Consider the following 22,350-nt stretch of genomic DNA (forward strand, 5'->3'; position numbering starts at 1 on the left):
ACATATTTTCAAGGATAGGGAGGAACCGACTTTAGTTGTTGGGAGGAAGATTTTCAGTAACATAAAGGAAAAATTTTCTATGAGGAAGGGGGGAGAATTTGAGACAGGAGGCAAGAAAAAGGAGAAGGTAAAAGATAGATCGAGGAAAAGGCAGGAAGCCAAGTGGCTTCTCCCCCTTGAAGGCTGGCACAAAGACAACTTTGACGGAGCCTCCAAGGGCAACCCTGGCACCTCAGGTAGTGAAGGTGTGATAAGGAATGAAAATGGAGATAGTATTGCAGCTTTTTCTCTCCCACTAGGATTCCAAACTAATCATTTTGCAGAAGCGAACGTCACGTGCAATGTTGTAAAACTGGCTTTTGAAATTGGTGTTACCAATTTATGGCTCGAAGGGGACTCGAATAACATTATAAAGTGCATCATAGACAACTCACATCCATCATGGATGATTGCAAATCTAATTGATGAGAAACATGAGACCCTCACCAAATTTAATAGAATCCATGTCACATATATCTTCTAGGAAGCAAACCCAGTTGCTGACAGGTTTGCGAACATTGGGGTCGACGTAGACCAAAAAATGACTTGGCATCCCAGAATTTGTTTTCCAAGGGACGTTAAAAGTTTGATCGACTTGGACAAGATCCAAGGAAGTACAAAGAAAATCAAGCTATAATTATGATTATGAAGGTTTTAAGAAATAAGGGTACTTTTCAAAATGGAAGCATGGGAAATTGTATTTGCAGTGATTCATTATTGATTAATCGACACACTTTGTGGGTTGTTTTTCGCACTCACTTCTGGAACAATAGCAGGGCTATTTTTTTCTATTTATTGCTTACTCTCAGAGGTCCCTTTCAGTCACAGAGTGAGGAGCACATAAGTAAAGAGGGTGTGTAGTGTGTAGAAATGGTAGGTGAAAGGTGCAGAAAGGAGCCGGTGGGAGATTTTGAGAAATGGAGAAGTAGGGAGAAAGTGTGGGAAAAGCTAGAAGAGGGTGGGGTTACCAATTATATCATGATGCTGCATGGATTCAATTAGGAGGTGACCAAAAGTATGGTGGGGTCCTGGAAGGATGGTAGGGTGAAGGTGAATGGGGTCTACTTTTGGATAACGGAGGAGGTGATTGTGATTGTCACCAAAATCCCTATCGAGGGTTTTAAATTCTTTAGGGATAAGAAGCTCTCAGCCGATGTGGTTAGGGACTTTGTGGAGAGTGAGAAGGAACTGAAGGAAATGAGAAAGATTGACACCTACTATGTCCTCAACTCCATGAAGAAGCAGTGGAGGTATGTTCTGAGAGCTATTATCGTGTACATCACGTTGGACCCTAGGTTTAATAGAGCTCATACCCACCACTTTGTTATATTGAATCATTTCCAACATAATGTTAATATTTCCTTTCCATATTATCTGTTAACCTCTATGAGCAAGGCAGTGGACAGCTTCAAAAAGAAGCCCACATCAAATTTGGCTCTGCACGAGGTGCTACTGCTACTTATCCACGAGCACTTCAAGGCTTAGACTATAAGCATTGCTCCCCCTCAGGAAAAGAATGTGGAGTATGGTAGTTCTAGTTACTCCTCTGATTCAGAAGATATATAGAGCCTTAGCTCCAAGGAAGGAGGGATCTCTTCTTTGGGGAAATTAGTGACCCACCAAGCTAATAAATCACCCTCCCCCATAACCCCTAACAGAAAAAGCCCTAGGGATCATGGGTAGAAGCCTCTTGAGAAGGATGAGGAGGGAGACAATGATGATGATGAGGAGCCAGAGTCTGAGGAGGTGGTTAAGGAGATGCAGGAGGAAATTAAGGATGAAAGTGGAAGGAAGAAATGTAAGAGGGAGAATTTGGAGGAAGTGTGCTCTAAGTTTGAGGAGGCGTTAGTACTGCCCAAATCTCCTATCCACCTCCAAGTCCAACTTGAGGAGCAGAAAGAGGAGAATGTAGGGAATGTGGAAGGGGAAGTGCAGGTCAATGATAGGAGTAAATCTTGGAAAAACTTTAATGTAAGGACTTCGAAGATGGGCATCTTCAGGGAGGCCATGAATCCCCAAATCCTCATGGAAAATCAAGATGAACCTTCGCTGGAAGAACTTATTGACCCGACAATAGTGGCTATTTCAGATAGAGCTAGGGAGATAGGTATGAACCTCTTGAATAATGCTTGTAATAGTATGATTGACAATTTTAGATCAATCAAATGGCTTTTCCATGAGCTGGAGGAGGTCAAAGAATAGGTGAGACATATTGAGGCAACAAGGAATGGGATGGATGCTAATAGGAGGACGGATTTGGCTGACAGGCTCAGTCTGGTGGAAAGAAGGATACACAACCTAGAGAACTACAATCACAACCTTGCAAATTAGATGTTCTCTTTGTTAAGCTCCATTAACAACAACATCATCTCTCTTACAAGTTGGATCAAAGACAGAGAAATGTAGGATGATGAGGAAGGAAAAGATAGGGAAGAAGCCAGAACGGAGGATGACTCTGCAAAGGACAACACCATTCCTAATTAGGACTAGGGGAACCAAAGGGCACAACAACTGGAAGCAGAGGAGAATCAACTGGCCTTCGAGGCTGCTCAGGTTATGCAAGAGTTGGAGTGAAAGAACGAGGAATAACTCTCACCTGTTCTTTTGTTTTTCTATGTCTTTTGGCTTTTGTTCTGGCTTTAGGCCGTGGTAATACTTGTCTTTTTTCCTAGTCTTTTCTTAGAACTTTACTTTTTGGATGGGCTTTATGATTATTATTAGCCTCTGAACTTATACTTTTTTGGCTGGGCTTTCACGCTTATTATTAGCCTTATATGTTTTAATTATTGGGTTTTAGGATCCTTGTAAAACCTGTTTATCTAATGAAAAACATTTCATTTAAATTACTAACTGATACTTGACCATACTAACATTTAAAACACATACAAATTACATCACTATAAAATTCAAACTACTAATATAATTAAAACTAAATTCAAAACAAAAAATTTCATTAATTTAAAACATTAATTTCAATTACATTGATTTAAATTGTAACAAAATTTAACTTACTAACATGGAACATTAATTTAACTACACTAAACTAACTACCCACCCACTAACACTCTACTCTCTAACCCTACTAACTTCCACCTATCCTAACATCAAACTAACCCACTACACTTCCTAAACCCCCCCTCCCTATCTCTTATGCACTTTAAAGCGCATGCGCAGCAAAAAGGTGCCTAAGAAGGTGAGCCACCCCACCTGAAACCTCTCGACCGCAATAGGAGTGTGGGTGGGCGTACAAAACTTTCCCACCCACAACTTGCACTAAACTAGAAGTGCCTCCATCAATGAAGCCACCCTCCTATTGAATACATGCACATCAACCAATCAAGTTTGAGTGTCAAGTCAGCATGGGGTGGGGTTATGTAAACAAGGGAACAAAGTTTAAATGTGTCAGTGATCAAAGGTCAAAGGTCAGAGGGGACTGCACGTAGATTTAGAAGGGGAGGAAGGATTTATTGATTAAAAGTTAAGTTGATGATTTTAATTTTGATAGTCTAGGATAGGATTTTTTTTTTGAATTTATATATATATATATATATATAAATATTTATTCTTTTCTTCTTTTCTTTAATTTGATCACTAATGATGTAAGAGGGATATTTTAGAGAATATTTTTAAGATGCTCTGTTCTAAGAGGGGATTTAAATTTCTTTCCCATACAAAATACAACATCCTATAGGTGGATGTTTGGAGAAATTTTCTTGTTTCTTTTCTCTCTTTTTTAACAACTATATTTCAACAAGGGGTGTATATATATTCTTTCCAAATTTGATTTTACCAATTACTTCATTTAACAAGGGAGATTGAATAATTTATTTAATCAAAAATGTACAATTTATTTGTTTTTTCTCCATATATATATGAATCGAATTAAAAATTTCAACATAACATAAGTTCTTCCTTAGCATAATTGAACTTGAAAATTGCCTAATTGAAACATCACCATTTTATCTATTCTTCATTACGCATATGCATAAACAGAAATAACATAAGAATTCAAAAGCAGGAATGTTACTAAATCTTTTCTTTTCTATTAATCAACCTAGTTCAAGGCTCCATCGGAAAAGAACCAGTAAGAAAACCCAACATCCTTGCCACTACAACAAGAGTTTAAATACATTTTTACATCATATTGCAATACAAATTGAATTCTCTTCTTGGTCCTTAGCAAGGGATCCTTTTCAATATCTTCAATACATCATGGTGATCATGGAGAAGATAAGAATTGACTCGGAACAAATCAAACATATCATGAAGAACAAATCAAGCATTCATTCCCATCCCGGTTTGCACAATAGATCCAACATTGAACTAGACTAGGGAGAAGGTGGATTTTCCCAATAGGAGACGTCAATCACAATACCACAACATAGCCCTTTCGGGGCTAAAATCTCAAGAACTTCTATTCTTCCACAAATTCCCTTTCGAGGCCAATATTACAAGAATTTTCATTCTTTCACTTCTTCAAATTTTAAAATTCCAAAACATGGTATGTGATGACAAGTAGAGGCCCATAACACCCTGCCCTCTTTCCCTCTTCTCATCATGAGAAGAGACTCTACACTATCAACTAAAGCCCTTTCCCTGTACATGGCTACTTCTTCCTTATCCAAGGGTGAGTAATGCCAAAACAACCCACAAAATCCCTTTGAAACTTAAGCAAAACATGAAGGAAAATCATTCAAGAAAACATGTTTCAATCCCTCCCAAGCATACCCAACACACATACAAACATATAATGAAAAAAAACACAATGACTTATGCATGAACAATGCATGAACAACATGAACATCATGAACAAAAGAGATGAAGAACTCCTACCTTCAAAATAGGGTTATGGCAACATGAACAAGTTTGATATGAGCTTTTCCTTCCTTCCTTCAATCTTCAAAATTTCTCTCTAAGACTAGAGATTGGGTCACAACCAAAACCTCTCAAAAATGCCTCTAAATATGATCCTAACTCAACTAGACATTAGGTAAACCTCAAGGTGGAGTTAAAGTCACCAAATCATGAAGGAGACAATCAATTTTCGCAATCAAGCGAAAATGGGGTTTTTGAGTGACCATAAAAGTCAACCAAAGAGGTTAGGGGAGTGGAAAATGCTCCCAACCCATACCCTTACCCCTTGGGTACTTAGATTTAATGTTTAAAGGCTTTTAGGATCAATTAGGGACCTATCAAAAGCTAGAAATTTTTTAAGACTATTTAATAACCTTAAAAAATGTAGATTATTCACTAATCCTAATTAGGGTAATTAACCTTGATTACTCATTGAATAGCAAAAAGGTAACTAACCTAAGCTAACTTAGATCTTTAGGTTACTCGGTTGACCCTAACTTCATGCTAGAATGCATACACAATTTATGATTATCAAGCGAGACTATAAAAACACTATTACAAAACATTAGCATTTAAAGATTAGAGAATGATACATTCATACATCTCACAATACAAATAAAATACGAACAACAGGGTTTACATCTTTTGTTAGATTCAACCCTGGTTTCCACAAATGATACATAAGGTTCAATTTTGTTTCTCCGTTAGATTTTTTGGCTAAAACATCCTGCACACTTATTGCACACATCAGTAGCTCAAGAAAATCACATGCATATATCCAAAACCTATTTGGATAGTTACATAAATCAAAACATGAATCTTTCATATAATCAACTGTTTAATTCATTTTGGCTTGCATTTAATCATCAAAAATTACCAAATCAATATAACATAACATATACGCTAATTCAGATTAAAATACTAAAATAATCATCCTTAGGCATTCATACACCTAACACCATAAACATCACTAGTTAAGGAATACTACACTATCAGAAGGCACAAAACCTAATCATCGAGGTACCAAAATCAACATACTTATCATCAGGTGAAAATGTCTCATATCATCATTAGTGAAATTTTAATGTTTTACTAGTCAAGATAATGTAGTAGTTCTTGAATCACTAAGTATTAGAACATGGATATATCAACTACTCTAAATTTCAATAGGACATACACAATATAAGCATTACTTCATATCCATTTCAATCTCTTATAATGGTTTTAACAGAGAATTCATATTTTATAATTACATACGAGGAGGGTCCTTACAAAAAATTACACTGCTGTCAAATTGCCATTGCAATTTGACCTCAAATGTTGTAGTGAAACCTAAATCATTCAAATCATAACCTACTTACAAAATCACCAATTTCATTATGAGAATAAACTCAAGAGTATGGAGACATGCCTATATTGAATATTTGATTTGAATGTGCTCTTGAATCTCCTTGTATTAGGTTATCTTCTTTGGCCTCTTCATCCATCATGGTATCCTCAAAGTCCCTCTCTTCTTAAACAATATTTGAAATTGAAGACCCAACATTGCTTACTCTCTCATTCTTTGTCTTATCTTCGATTGACATTGTGCTTCCTTCTCTTTGTTTGTTGCAATCTCCTCATTTATCAAAACTTTAATTTTATTCTTTCTTCATCGTTTTGATCCCATGTTTTCACCAATTTTGAATTCAAATTAGTCAGAGCTTGTAAAATGTAAAAGAAGACAAGAAAATAGAATAATATGATAGAATTCTGCAGTTGCAACTCGAGACTGTCAAAGAGTGATTGCAATGATTCTTTTGTACTTTGTGGGTCATCTTTTGGGGCCCAACAACTACGTAAGAATTGGGTGCACAATTTTGAAATCATGCACATAATACTTTAAACTATAAGGTGCTCAATTCTTGAAATGGTTAAATTACAATTCTACTCCCAATTTTTGAATTAAAAATTAGGGACCCGATTCTAAAGACATGGGCGAGAATTTCCCATTACTATTGGGTTTTGCCTTGGGGAAAGGCATGGTACAGGCTTTGTGGGACCAAGCATGTGACTTTATCTATCAAATTTTAACTAATGAAATTATTCAATAATTTTAGGCATTGCCATAAGTTTTATACTGTCTTCCTCATCGAATTTTTTGACGAAACAAAACCCCATTATAGATCTTATCGTCTTAATTTTAGAAATGTAAAATTTATAGTGTTATGAGTTCATTTGCTATTTTTTACATTATTTATTAATCAAAAGTGTCACCTAAACATAAAATAGTGAGATTCACTAAACATTTAATAACTTTTAAAATTTTTGATATTTCTAAAAGAAATTTACATCTCATCAATCTGCACACAATTCTTTTGAAGTTTAAAAAAATTGAAAAAGTGAAATTCTATGACTAAATTTTTTTGATATTCAAACTATAAGTGCTTCAAATTATACCATCATTTGACAAAAAAACCTAAAAATAGAAAAATCACTTCAACTTTTTGGCCAAAAGTGAGACCCAACTTCTTGCACTGACCCCAATATCTGATATTGCCTTTTCTACTCAGTCCTTTGATCATACATCATAATTTTTATATCACACATCACATATATTACTTCACAAAACTTTGCATTCTCAATCTTTCCTTTAGACCTTTAAAATTACAATATTATTGCCTAGTCTTTCTTCACTCTTTTACACACTTTACAAAATACATTATTATTATCTTTCATTGAATTAGGTTTAACATCTAGGATGTCATCCCTAATAAGTTTAGTAATTGTTTTGTAAACAAAATAATCCCTTAACTTGAAATATCCAATTCTCTATTATGCAGTGTTATGTTTGTATATTTTCATAATTGGTAAACTGTCCATAACTCTTGTTATATTATCTAAACTATCCTACGCTCTTCCATACATCATCATCATAGTCTATACTAACTTTCCTCAAGTGCACATGTTCCAATATGGATTTTTTGAACTATGCTGATCAAAACTCTATTTGTTATGCTAGATAAACTGAGTGATAATTATACACTTTTCTAAGTATAAATGACATAACTCATTCCTCAAGGTCTTCCTTCTTCACACTAAAGATATTTCACCATAAATGAAAACATATAATGTCTACCTAAGTGAAATTTTTGACAATATCCCTATTTTGAATCTCCATTTTGAATTGATGGAAATATATGGGAAAATTGGCTAAGTTTCAAAAATTTACAACTTCAAAACTTCACAAAACTTGGCCTTCACAAAATTTACAAAATTTTGAAAATGTGGATCATTACATTTAAACCATCTTTCCTTATATCTCCTAATTAAATTATATAACTCCCCCTTTGACTAATCTCCCTTTCATATATATATATATATATATATATATACACACACAATATATTTTTCTTTTCTTTCTCTCTCATTTTCTTTAACCTTCTATATAGATAAATCTATACAATTTTTCTTATCTTTCTTTCCCCCTTTGACATAAATTTCAAAGGTGCCAAAGCATATATACATATTAAAATTATATTACCTTTTCTTCATGTCAACTCTAAAACTCTTGATTGACATCTACAAAGCTTGTTTTCAAGCTCTCAAATTCTTTCTGCCAGGTGTCCTTGATTGCCTCTGATATGCTAAGTAATGCACATAGGCCATACGATGCCACCTCTACTGCATTCAAATCTATATACATAAATTTCTCATATGATGTCTTGGCTAAAAGACATTCTTCAAGCTACTTTTTCACATTACTAATCTTCAAGTTTAGGTTCTCTTTTAGAAAAGAGAACCTCTTTATTACTTTCTCTTTCCTTAGTTCAATGATTATGATGTTATCATGAACCTGTGCAATTTTTTTCATCATCTTCAATTTTGGTATCTAGATGCTACAATCTTGTTGTTAAAATTTGTAGCTCATTCAACTTAGCATTGAATTCATCATTTATGTCTTTAGTGTGATTGTATGATAAATTACATTGTCCATACAATTTCTTTCCTTCCTCAAGACATCTCCTTAGCTCCTTTATGCAAGCATCAAGTATCTACAAATCATTCATCATATTTGTATACATAGCATCAAATAATTGTGCATCATGCTTTATATATGCTTGATTTTTTGTTACCTTTGCTAACCAAATAAGTTCACTATCAAAAGCACTTATCATCTCAACTACTCTCTTTTGGGGACTAGTATCTGTTATCCTAATAGATACAACTTCTTGTAGCTTGTTTGACACTTTCCAAACTCTTTCCTTTCTTATTTTTATCAAATAACTTGCTCAAAAATGATATCAAGACTAGTATATCATCATTAACTCCAGATAAATTTTCCAAAGCTGATTCTAAAGGTGTCTTGCCTTTCTCAAGAGTCTTCCACAAGATATCTTCTTCACGTTGGAAATTTACTTTTTCAAACTTAGTGTCTGTATGCTTCAGTTGAGGTAAGAATGAGGACTCTTGTAATGCCCCACTTGGAGATCCTTGGAAACAAGGATGAAATACAAGCTAGAATATTTTTTTTAGATAAGTGTAAGTGCACACAATGACAACATACATGGATCACAAAGATCACAATGGAAGACTTAACCACCATCTTGACAACCAACAAATCTCCAAATGCCACTACTAACCAAAATGACCGATGATGAAGAATGCATAACTAAATTTGAATCGAACACATTCTGAATTAAAAATGTAAAACCAAAGGATTGAAGAACACTTAAGAGGATACCCCAAACAACTCCAAAAAAGTTCAGATCAAACTGAAAAGTGCCTGCTGACCACCCACATAGGTTTTTGCAAACATCTAGGTGATACTTTAATACAACACTAGAAAGTATCGCGCAATATTCCTAAGGAAGGAGGGTGACACTTTTAGGGATTGGGTGATACTTCTCTCAAAGGTGTGTGATACTTTAAGGGTATTGTACGATAGTTCTTACAAGGAGGTGCGATACTAGAAAGTATCACACTATATTTCTCCAATAGGTGTGCGTAGAATTAGGGGACACATGATACAATTTCAATGGGCATGTGATACAATATTGTATCGCACCATGCTGACAAATGGTTGCCCAGGAAACTCAAAAAATAATTAAAGACAAATAATAGACTAAAATTGAGTTCAGAACCTCCACACTGGGGAGTATCGGATACACAATTTGAGGTGTGAACACTCGAACACACTACTAGAAGATGTCATCTACATCTAACCATCTAACAAGTAGTGAAGGGAAAAATATTGGAGTAAACATTGCAGTGTATGAAAACAACATCACAATAACTGAATTAATATTACAATGAAAAAAAAACCAAACTAAGTATGTGGTTCCTCCCAACCATCAATGGCATCATAAGACCATCATGGATCCTAGCCATCCCCTATGCGTAATATCCCAAGCCACCGATTAGATCGTCGGTACTATTGTAATAAGGACGCCACTACTAAAACATGCTACAGTATAAGCATAAGGAAATCTAACATGCTATTGATAAAGCATAAGATAATCCTACCAGTAAATAACATCTCCTATCACATGCTAATCATCATAATACAAAATTCTAACATGCTAAACCAAAAAGCAATAGATAATCCAATACAACAATTCACATCATCTAGTCATATGCTAAACATCATAATATGGGAATGCATCAAATAAACTAACATCATCTAAACATGATATCCAAGCATTCCAATGAAAGCATAAATGACAAGAAAGCATACTTTGGGACCCAAAGCATCAAGTGAAAACATCCAGCAATGTTCACACTAGGATAAAAGACCATCCCTGTACACTGGTCCCTAGCAGTGGTGAAGGTAGCTACAACTCCCAACCATGTGGCACCCATAGGTCTACACCTGTTGTGCTGAAGGAGATAAAGATCCAACCAAAAATACACAAAAAGCACAAAATCCATGGCTAACACTCATGCCAGATAGTATGATGGCGATAACCAAGAACCTAAGACAATGCAAGTAGTACAGGTCCTGGTCAGACACTCATAAGGCTACTAAGTAGGGGATGACATCATGGAGATTCATGTGGCATCAACAAACCCAAGATTAGATCGTGTGTTTCAACTCCTCAATGGAGGGCCCAGCACATATATTTTATTATCTTAAGTTTTATTACTAGTCACACATTTTCTTTAATTATCACTTGATTAAAACTTCCTCTACCAACCCTATGGGACTGAGGTCACTAGACTATGATATAGAAGCCCTCTCCATATGCTACCCTACCCTACTCATGCTCATCCTATGACAAGTGCCTGTGGGCATGCATATTCTCAACCAAACCCCAATGATCATAACTTCTAGAAGTACCATGGAAGATCGAGCCTCGCAAGTCATCCAACAAATGTATGTGCACATACTTGTGTGGTGCACCACCATCATGAAGATCATAAAACAAGGACTAGATGAGAACACAATGTAAAGGATAACACCCAACTGAAAGCAAAATGGGAGGACAGATTCTACACGAATCCCAAAGCCAATAAAACCATACATCATGAAATCACTCAACCAACCTCAATCTAAGAGTATGGATTCTACACGAATCCCAATGATGCAACAAGACTAAACATCATGAACTCACTCAACCAGCCTCAATCCGGGAGCATGGATTCTACATGAATCCTTATGTCCACGAAACAATAACAAAGGTCTAAAAGAAACCATAACAACAGGTATAAAACCACTCAACCGAACACAAAGTCAGGAGTATGGATGTGACACACATCCCAATCCAAACAAAAAAGTGTAACAAAGGTCTAACTAATATCCAAATAGATAATCCAGGTCCATGACCCAACTCATGCCAAGAAAACCTAAGAAAATAAGGTGGCACATAAAACAAGCTAAAAACCCCAAAATTTTGGAAAACTTCAAAATTAAAACCCATTTGGCCTTTGGGTAAAAAAACCCCAAAAATCCAAAAATAATCAAGTTCGGAGGCACAGAGGGAAACATTAGTTCTCAACCTCCAAACAAATGGCTACCAAAAATAGAAGTAGAAACAGAGCCAAAACAATAAAATGGGAAAGCCCTACCTCACAGCCAAAAGGCCAAAATGATAATCTGAACCATAAAATAAATAACATTTAGAAGTAGCTAAAAATCATGACAATCCAAGATTTCCCCTAGTTGGATCCAACGAGCCTGATCTCATGACGATCCCACACCCGTAGCTCCCACAACGTACAAAACAATAAATCCTCATGAAGAGGATTTTGGGTTTTACTCTCTAACTTTCTAATTTGAAAGTGAGAAGTGAGGAATTAAATTCCTTTTTGGATACTTATTCACTTTTCAAGTGAATAATCGATTAGGGCAAATAACTAGCCAACTTAGTTAAACTCTAAATCGACCCAAATGAAAATAGGCTATTCCTAGAAATAGGAATTCATCTATGACAAAGCTACTAGAAATTAAAATAAGTCAATTAAAAAGCCCAAAAACCCAAAAACACATAAATTTCCTTAATAACTTTCGCAACAATGCGAACCTCTAAATGCACAGACACACTCACTAGTCTAATCACATAATGCAAATGAATCCAGATGATATTGGTAAAATATGAATGACTGAATCACTAACTCCATGTGCCACTGATAAGAATATAAATCCTGCACACTAAACAACATGATCAAGTGCAATTGCATATAATAACATAGCCAAAGCAATAAATGCATTAAATCACCTTATTTAACCATTTATTTAATTATATTAAAATAATCTATTTACATCACTCACGTTCACATAAAGCATGACAACACAGGAATGAAGTAAATAACCATAGCATTAAATCCATCTCATAACATAATCAGAGATATCTCCAAATATTGGATAACCAGATATCATCATAAAACACACTGTCATCTCAAAATGGCATCATCATCCAAATATGATCAAATGAATAACATAGTAGTCTAAAATCTATGATATTGAAATCCAAGGTATAACGTCCAACCCTCATGTCATCTCAAATGTAAAACATAACATGAGTAATAAAATATCTCTCAGATCAACATATAACAAGGTAAATATTCGAAGCACAACCAATGAACCCAATAAGGAAAATCCATTCTAATTATTGAGCATTTAATATGGTTGTAAAAACAACATGAAAAGGAACTTAAAACACATAAGTGAACACAATCATAAACATGAGTAACCACTACTACAGGAACCTAGTCCAGTGTAACATGGTAATAGTACACAGTGCAATCTCTACACACATCTCAGGGTAATCATGGAATAACATCATGATACCACATTGATCCTGGTAACCACTAGCACAAACCTCACTAAACCATAAATCACATCATAATCTCATAAATCAGCCATAAGCATAATCAAAGAAACTGATACATCAAATCACCTCTACAGTGTAGACCACTCATGGTCACAATCATGATCCATCACAAAAAAAGATCAACAAGGTTGCATCTATCAGGATGACTTACATAAGTCAAATGGGAGAGACACTACAACTCTTTCATTACTATCTACCAATTCCTCTTGGCTACATTCTTAGGTCTTTTCCTTTCTTCTTCTTCTCCCTTCTTTTTTTCTTCTTCACCTTCCCTTTTCTCTTCTTCAACCAATTTTCTCTTCTTGTCTTCTTCTTCATCTTTCTTCTTTCTATCTTCCTCTTACTTCTTTATTTCTTCTTCTCTTTTCTTATTTTGTTGTTCTTATTTCCTCTTTTTCTTCTCAACTTATTTCTTTTTAATATCTTCTTCTTCTTCTTCTTTCTCATTTTTAGAGCTAGTGTAGTTCACCAAATTTCCAACATTTGTTCTAAAGTCCTTAAATGGATCCTCTATTGTATCTACTATGACATTACTGTTGTCAATTTGCATTGTGTCAGCGCCAATGGTGATTTGTAGAGTATCCTATGTCATTTTTATGTCCTTCCCAACCCCTACTACTGATGTAACTATTGGTATAGTCACTATAGACTTACTTGTCCCTATTATGGTCTCAATTGGCAATGTCTTCTTTTTTGTCATAGGGATTGCTCCCCTTAAAACTTTTATTGTATTCATGACACTAGGTATAGATGTCATAGATTTTATGATTGGTTTCTCTATATCCTTGTTTACTTCATAATTACCACCCATTAACAAAATTTCTCTCCTTTTGTTTCTTAGCAAGGGTTTAATACCATTCATTATCCTCTCTATGTCATCATCATTATTAACTTCACAAGTTTTTCTTATTAGGTTTTCTCTAATTCTTTTGTCTTAATTTGCTACTCTTCTTCTCCTATTAATCAATCTATTCTACAATTATTTTGGTATAGCATTTTGAATGTCTTCAAATATCTTATTTGTTAAAATAATATGCCTAACTATAGTATTCTCCAACTATAATCTATCCATGTTATTATAATAATCATTAAATTTTTTTAACTAAACAAAGTTACTATTGTTGATAATTTGAACATTCAAATTCTCAACCTTTGGCTTCCATGATTTTCTTCTAGATGGTTTCTTCATTTTTGTTTCTACTTTCTAAACTAGGTTTTCCTCTATTTCCTTTGATTCCTCTTCATCTGACTCTTCTGATTTAACTATTTGTAGTGTCTTTCTTCTTTTACCTGATGCATTGGACATCGACTTGGTTCTTTTCTTTGAAGACAATTTAGTTATTTCTAGTTTCACCTCTACCAATCTTGTAGACCTCCTAGTGCTAGGAGGGATTAATATTTGGACTCTTATTATACTCACTTCCTCTTCACCTTAATCCTTTTAAACTGGCTATACAACAATGGGCTGTACCTGGAAAACTATGACATAGGGTATTGTTGATGATGCTACTTGAGGTTTTGCAACAATTATACCTTCTGATGGCCCAGTTGCTACTAGTGGTGACATGTACATGATTCCTTCTTGACCACTCTTGCTTATTCTAGTAACTATTTGTCTTATTGTTGCTACTTATTTTGGGGTCATTTTTCTTTATCAATGATCTTCCTCATGGTGACCTATGCCTTCTTCTTTGTAGATTTCTCAAGTTGAACTTGAGTAGTTACTTGCATAATTTCCTCATAGGTTCCAAACCTATTGAACTCATCATCTCTTGTTGACTTCATAAATACTTCCACATATCCTTCAATTTTCTCCTTAGTAACCTCATAACCAAGTGGTTCAACATATATCATTCTTGGTTTAATTCTCTATGTAAGTAAAACCAGTGTCAACCATAAAGCATATGTCATCCTTGAATTTCTTGACAATTTAAGGTGGGATCTTGTACCTCTATCTCAAAGTCTTCACAATAAGATCTGCACTACTCTCAATCTTATTAACTAGATATATTCTATAAAAATTAGTTATCTTTTCAGCGGTGCACTTATCATTGTTAAGTAATTCATTCACAAATAGGAATGGAAATCTCTTAATCAAATGAAAAAACATGAAAGTAAAAGTGATTTAAATCTAAATTGATTTTTCTTTACTTTCTTAATCCTTTCCAAGATCTCTATCAATTGCACTCTTAAGATTTCACACATGTTTACCTTTATCGTTTCTACACACATCTTATAGGTTGCATTTATAAAATTTGTTGCCATGTCATCCTCCCTAGAACTAGCACATATTTAAGATGCCATTATCTTGCATATGAATCTCACACCATGTTGCTTTATCTTTCTTATCACAATTCCTCTCCCATTGTACTCAGACTTGGTGTTTTCTAATGCAAGTTTCTTCACATTGTTTTCAAGAACTATAATTGATCCTTCATTGCATAGTCTAGTTACTTCATGAATTGGGTTAGCTGATATGTCTACTATATGGTCTCCTAACGAGAACTATCCATCATGAATCCCACTCAATATAAATTTTACCCAATCCTCATTGTCAAAGTGATGTGAAAATAAAAATGTAATCATCTCATTTAGTTCTAGGTGTTCACAACCCGTTTTAAATCTCATGTCTTGATTGTAAACATGATCAAATTCCCTTTGATATAATTTTCTCTCCTACTATTTCAAATTTACTTTTAAGATAACTTCCTATGTTTTCCAAATAAAGAACTCCATATGGAATAATGGAAAATGATGTCATAGGGTCTTCCTCCAAGGGTTGAATAGGGTTAACCTCAACCTTAGGTTTTTCCTCATCCTCAACATTGTGAATCAAACTTCTATCCATGCCTATCATAAATTATGAACTTAAATTCATAGATAAAACTTTTAAAATTTAATAAATACCTAAATTTTAGAGAACTAAGGTTTCTTCTGCTTACAATTGAAAAATCTTTTAGCTTTGTCTTAAATTCTCTCCAAAACACTTCTTTAATTCTTGCATGATCAAATGGCACTCCATCAGTCAATTTTGATCCATAAATTACTTTCAATTCATTACTTCTTTAATTACACAAGTACGCAATCACCAAAAAGTCATTTATGGATACTAGGAAACTTAATTTCTTTAGTACACTCACATATGACAAAAAAGTTGTTTTTGGATACTAGGCAACTCAATTGATTTTTTGCACTCATATATGATCTCTAAATCATTTGAGCTCTTAACTATGGTTTCAATACATCATATTCTTCCTCATACTGATTGCACAAACCTTAACTCGCTCTCTATTATCACTTTTACCTCTCTAATGCTTGATTTCTTAAATAAAGTACTTAATTCATATAGGATGAATCAAATCCAATTTATAACTTCAATCTTCCTTCAAGTGCTTCAAATGATTTTTCTTATAACACCACATGTGAACCAGATGGAACTTTAGCTTTGACAAATACCTCTAAATTCTTCTACATGCTCTGTTATGCTTTCTTTCTAATTGTCATTCTTTCTATCTGTTCTTCTTTCTTTCATGTACGTATTTATTCTAATTTTTTTTATTCCTATTGATATTCCTTGTATCTATTCTACATAATCTCAATATGTGACCAAAGTTATTACACAACTAGCATATTGGTGCATTGTCTCCAAATCTAGGTCCAAGCTAGTTTATATGTGCTTTGTAATTCTTGGCTATTTGTCAAAAGTTGTTACACTTGTAATACAAAATTTTGTTCCTTGATCCATTATTTCCTCCTTCAAATCTTCTTCCTATAGGGTTAGTACATCTAAAAATTCTACTATTGCTATTATTGCTATCAAACTTAAGTTTCCTACAATTTACTACTCTATGACCAAAATCATGCCAATTATAACATTAAAGATCAGTAACATGTTTAAATGGATTACCTATGCATTCCATTTTTAAATTACCAACTTCATTACATGCATAACATCTACCTTTGAATTCATATCTCACTTATTTAGGTGACTTAGTTTTCTCATATTGCTTTGATTCATCAACTTGTTTAGGTTGATCAACTTGTTCAATCTCCTTAGGAGTATCAATCAATTGATTTTACTCAATCTTTCTCAAATTTTCTTTTTCTTTCATATGCTGATGAATTTCAAGACTTGGTTCATTTCTAGCTTTAGATTTCATAGCTGAATTTTCTATAATGAAATATCCAAGACCAATTTTATCATTAGAAGGTCTCTCAAAGTATATTTTTTCATCAATCTTCTCACTACTATAATATAAATTCTCTAGTTGTTTCTTAGTCTTGGTTAACTCTCCTTTCATAATGGTTTTTTATTTCTCAAGTTCTCCATAGTGCAACTTGGTAGATTCAAGCTCAAATGTGACTTTCATAAGTTTGGATCTTAGATCTGCATTCTATGATTTTAGATTTGACTCAACTTTTCTATCATTTTTTTTCAAGCTCAATTTTAGATCAGTAATCTTTAGTTCATGCTTCAAGATCTCATTTTCTTTATCCAATCTTTAAACTTCATTGCCATCCTTTATTTGATCTTTAAGATCTTTCTTGGACTTTAGATGATCAATCTTTTCTTTTAGGGTTCCAATGTATTCTTTAGCATTTTCATAACTTTTTTCAAAGTACCCCTTTCTTAAGTGAGAATATCAATATGTTCAAGAAATTCTTCTAGGTTCTTTTGTAACTATTCCATATCCATAAGGATATTAATCAAGTTATTAAGCCTCTTATGAGTAAGTGTTTCTGATACAAATGGTTAGAAATAGGAAATATTGAGAGGAGGGGTGAATCAGTATTTTACAAACTTTAGCCGAAATTTGGATATTATTAGCAACCTTATAGCTTGCATACGAAAGTAGACTAATATTCTTGAATATTAAACATAACCATGCAATAATAGAACTCATAACACCATTTTTTTTTTAACTAAGGAAACCTTGGCCAAGGGAAAACTTCGGTGGGAATGGTACCCACAAAATGATCCATTGATCAAAAGTATCTTGTGAAAGATATTGACCCTATTAGGAGTCTATTACATCTATACAGTATCTCAGTCCTTGTTAGAGGACTTAGTCCTTGTTGGAAGCCTCAACCCTATTAGGATTTGTTATGTGAAAATACAAAATGTATGCAAGATGAGCCAACTACCCAAACATGCAATATATAATGTAGTTCCTTGATACAAAGAGATAGATACAAAACCTCTTTTACATTATTGTTGATATCTTCAATATCTAATATTGCCTTTTCTACTCAACACAAAAATTTATCTCATTTTGCATGCCTCTAATCATGCATCAAATTTTTCATGTCACACATTACATTTATTACTTCACAAAACTTTGCATTCTAAATATTTCCTTTATACTTTTACAATTACAATAGTATTGCCCAGTCAAACTTCATGCTTTTATACACTTTACAAAATGCATTATTATCTTTCACTAACTTAGGGTTAAGATCTAGGATTTTGTCCCTAATTCATTAAGTAATTATTTTGTAAATAAAATAATTCCTTAACCTTAAATATCCAATTCTTTGTTATGCTTTGCTTAACCTATATACTATTGTAACTGGTAAACTCTCCATAACTATTATAGTATTGTTTGTACTATCCTACATTCTTACATACTTCATCATCATAGTTTGTACTACCTTTCCTCAAGTGTGTGCATACCAATATGACTTATGTGAACAATGCTAATCAAAAATATATCTATTCTGCTAGATAAACCAAGTGATTCTTAGACAATTTTCTAAGTATAAATGACATAGCTTATTTCTCAAAGTCTACCTTCTTCACACTAAAGATATGTTTCCATAAATGACAACATCCAAAGTTTACCTTAGCAGAATCACAAACAATTTCAAGAATCAATAGAAAGAATCTAAAAATATTTTTAATGGTTTGGAGTGGAATAAAAGAAAAGCTTAGCTCTTGTGGCCTTGGGCTTGGTTTGTAGACCCAAAAAGAGTGGGGGTCTAGGCCTCAGAACTATAAAATGCATGAATCTTTCTCTCATGGCTAAGAAAATTGAGAGGATTAATGGAGAAATAAAAGATTGAAGAAGTATAATGAGGAGTAAATACTGTTAGAATGATTAGAATAATTGGGGAGGGGGGTGAATCAATTTTCCTCAAGTCCAGATATACCAATACAACTTTAAAAAATTTTAAACAACTTATTCAATCTCATAAGTCCACTTGACTAGGATATCAATTCATCAATAATCTAACTTATCCATCTGATCACTAGCTCTCTATTTAATATAGGTTGAATAATAGAAACACATAATAGTAAATAAGATGATACATGAAAACAACATTCATACAAGTATGACACCAAGATTTAATGTGGAAACCCAATTTGGGAAAAATTACCAAGCAACATGCTACCAATTTTTACTCTTCTTGAGTGATCTTAGTTAAGAGCCAATTTAGTTAAAGGTTACAAAACACACTATTAGGTGTGATTATATTAAAGGATTTAATCACCTTGTTAGGAGTGACCTTGTTAGAGGTCTTTAAAACATCCCATTAGAATGTCATATTGATTGAAGGATTTATAATATGATTGTTAGGTCAACCTTGATTAAAAGATTTTTCTACCACAATGGTTAGAAAGTAACAACTAGGTTAATATGATAAAATAAAACTCACTTTTCAAATTCATATATCTATTTTTCTCATTCTAGGTTCATTGACTAGACTTCATCACTTTCTCCATCTCTAATTTTATTTTCAACTCTTCAAGTAATCTCACTTTACCAACTTCTCACTTTTCTTCTACAACTTTGTTCTTCATTTGTTCTTCACAAATTTTCCACTCTGGCAACCATAAAGAATTTCCTATGTCTCCTTAAATAGATAGGTTTAATATTTTAGCACTTAAATATAACCATAGATCTTAATGTTTCATCAGATTCATTGAATCTATCCATCATTTTGTCCTTCTACTTCTTTCTTGAAACTTTTGGAAACTTCTCATTAAATCCTTACCTTAGATCTCTTAACAAAATTAATTCATGCATTAAATATGCCAACTCATCATTATTTATCATTTACATGTTTTTTCCATTTCATAATTTCAACTATGTCAACCTCAAACCTTGATTCACTCTAGGTTAATTTTCTGATACTCTGTCATCACTATGTTCTTCAACTAGGTCATCACTGTGTAGCTCTGTCTCTATTGATATGTCTCACTTTTATTGCACTTTCTCACTCAATCTCCACTGCACTCAGTTGTAACTTCAAATTTCCTTTTTCTCTTCCACTACCACCATTAAATTGATATTATTTTTCTTGACTATCTCTTAAGTTCCTTAATCTTTTACCTCAACTTCTTCATTGACCTAGTAACTTGTTATTTGATCAAGCTTAGTGTTTTACTGTATTTTTTATCTTCTATAAATCATCACTTCTATACTTCAATTCATCTTTCTTCTTCACTTCATATAATGATAAAACAAAATATTATCTTATCAAATAGAAACTAATCAAGTTCCCATTGTAATTCCATCATACTTACTCCTCTTTACTCAACAAATTTACTAGTTCATTTTGTTATCTCTCTTTTCGAATCCTCTTCATCAATCAAATGAGATGACAATCTACACTATAAGAAAATATCTTACCATTAAAGTTTGACATCAATGACAACATAAGAATTGTTCCAATTGTAGTTTCCAACAAATATTTAAATGCTTTCCCTTCTCTAGATAATTTTCTCAACAAAGCTAAAGTGACTACAATCTTAAAGCCAGATGAAAGGTAGGAGATGGAAAGACAATTAAATTTTGGAAAGATTTTTATCTTCTAGATAATCCTCTATCTTTGGTAGTGGATAACAATCAACTCATAGATAGATGTACCCAACTTCTAGGTACTAAGGTGGTTGACTATTGGAGAGGTGGATAGTGGGTGAAAGTTTCAGATATTGGCCCTATTCTAAACTCTATTCAAGTCAACCTCAATGCTACTATCATTTGACTAGGAACTGATGATTCTTTGAATTGGGATGGTACTTCCTTAGCGGTATTCTCTATTTTTTTAGATGTCTGAGTAATGCAAGAGATTGATATTCCATCTCCTGTTTGGGCTTTAGTTTGGAACAACTATCTTATTCCCAAAATCAACATTTTTTAGTGGATAGCACTGCAAGATAATATTCTAACTTTAGACAACCTTAGTAAAAGAGGTATGTGCTTTCCTAATAGGATTTTTCTTTGTGAAACCTAGGTAGATTCAATTAACCACATCTTTATTGCTTTTCCTTTTTCTTGGAACACTTGGATGAAAATATTTAAGCCTTAGAACTTGAGTTGAACAATGTAGGAGAATATATTGTACATTTGGAGGTCATGGGAGAATTTTAAAAGGAGCATTGAAAAAACCTCTGGATGTTATTGTTCCCTTACATCATATGGTTCCTCTAGAAGGAAAGGAATAATAGGGTCTTCAAGGATAAATTCCTTTCCTTCTAGACTATGGCTAATCATATTAAGCATTGTGTAACAAAAAATTTCAACACTATACATACAAATAAAAGGTAGAATTTCACACTGGAGATAACCTTAATCATAAGAATCATGAAGATGAGAAAAAGGAAAAAATAAAAAATGCTAGATGGGACCATCCTCCACTGGGCTAGATCAAAATGAACTTTTATGGTGCTTCTAAGGGAAATCTTGACCCAGCTAGGTGTGGTGCTATTATTAGGGATGAAGAGGGTAATGTGATAAGTGTCATGACTATTCTGCTAGGTACCCAGACCAACCATGTGGTGAAAGTGATGGGTTTAATCCATGGGATCAAGATGGAAATCAATATAAAAACTAAGGGAATATAGATAGAAGGGGATTCCCTTAATATTCTCAATTGCATGTCTAAAGGAGTTATCCCTTTGTGGACAATAAAAAATATAATGAAGCTAAAAGCCTTCTTATTAAATTTGAGAAAGTGTATAATTCTTAATTGTATAGTGAAGTGAATAAGGTAGTGTTAGAATTGCTTTAGAATAATTGAGGGGGGGGGGGGGGGGGTGGGTGTGAATCAGTTATTCAAGGTCTAAATGTCCATTTCAAACTTTTTCACTAAGTGTAGTGAGCCCATTCAACTATTCATTCATCCAAGCTTTAAATTTCCT

Source organism: Cupressus sempervirens, chromosome 7 (genome assembly GCF_028749045.1).
Source record: "Cupressus sempervirens isolate cs-2001-9-10 chromosome 7, ASM2874904v1, whole genome shotgun sequence".
NCBI classification, from domain to species: Eukaryota; Viridiplantae; Streptophyta; class Pinopsida; order Cupressales; family Cupressaceae; genus Cupressus; species Cupressus sempervirens.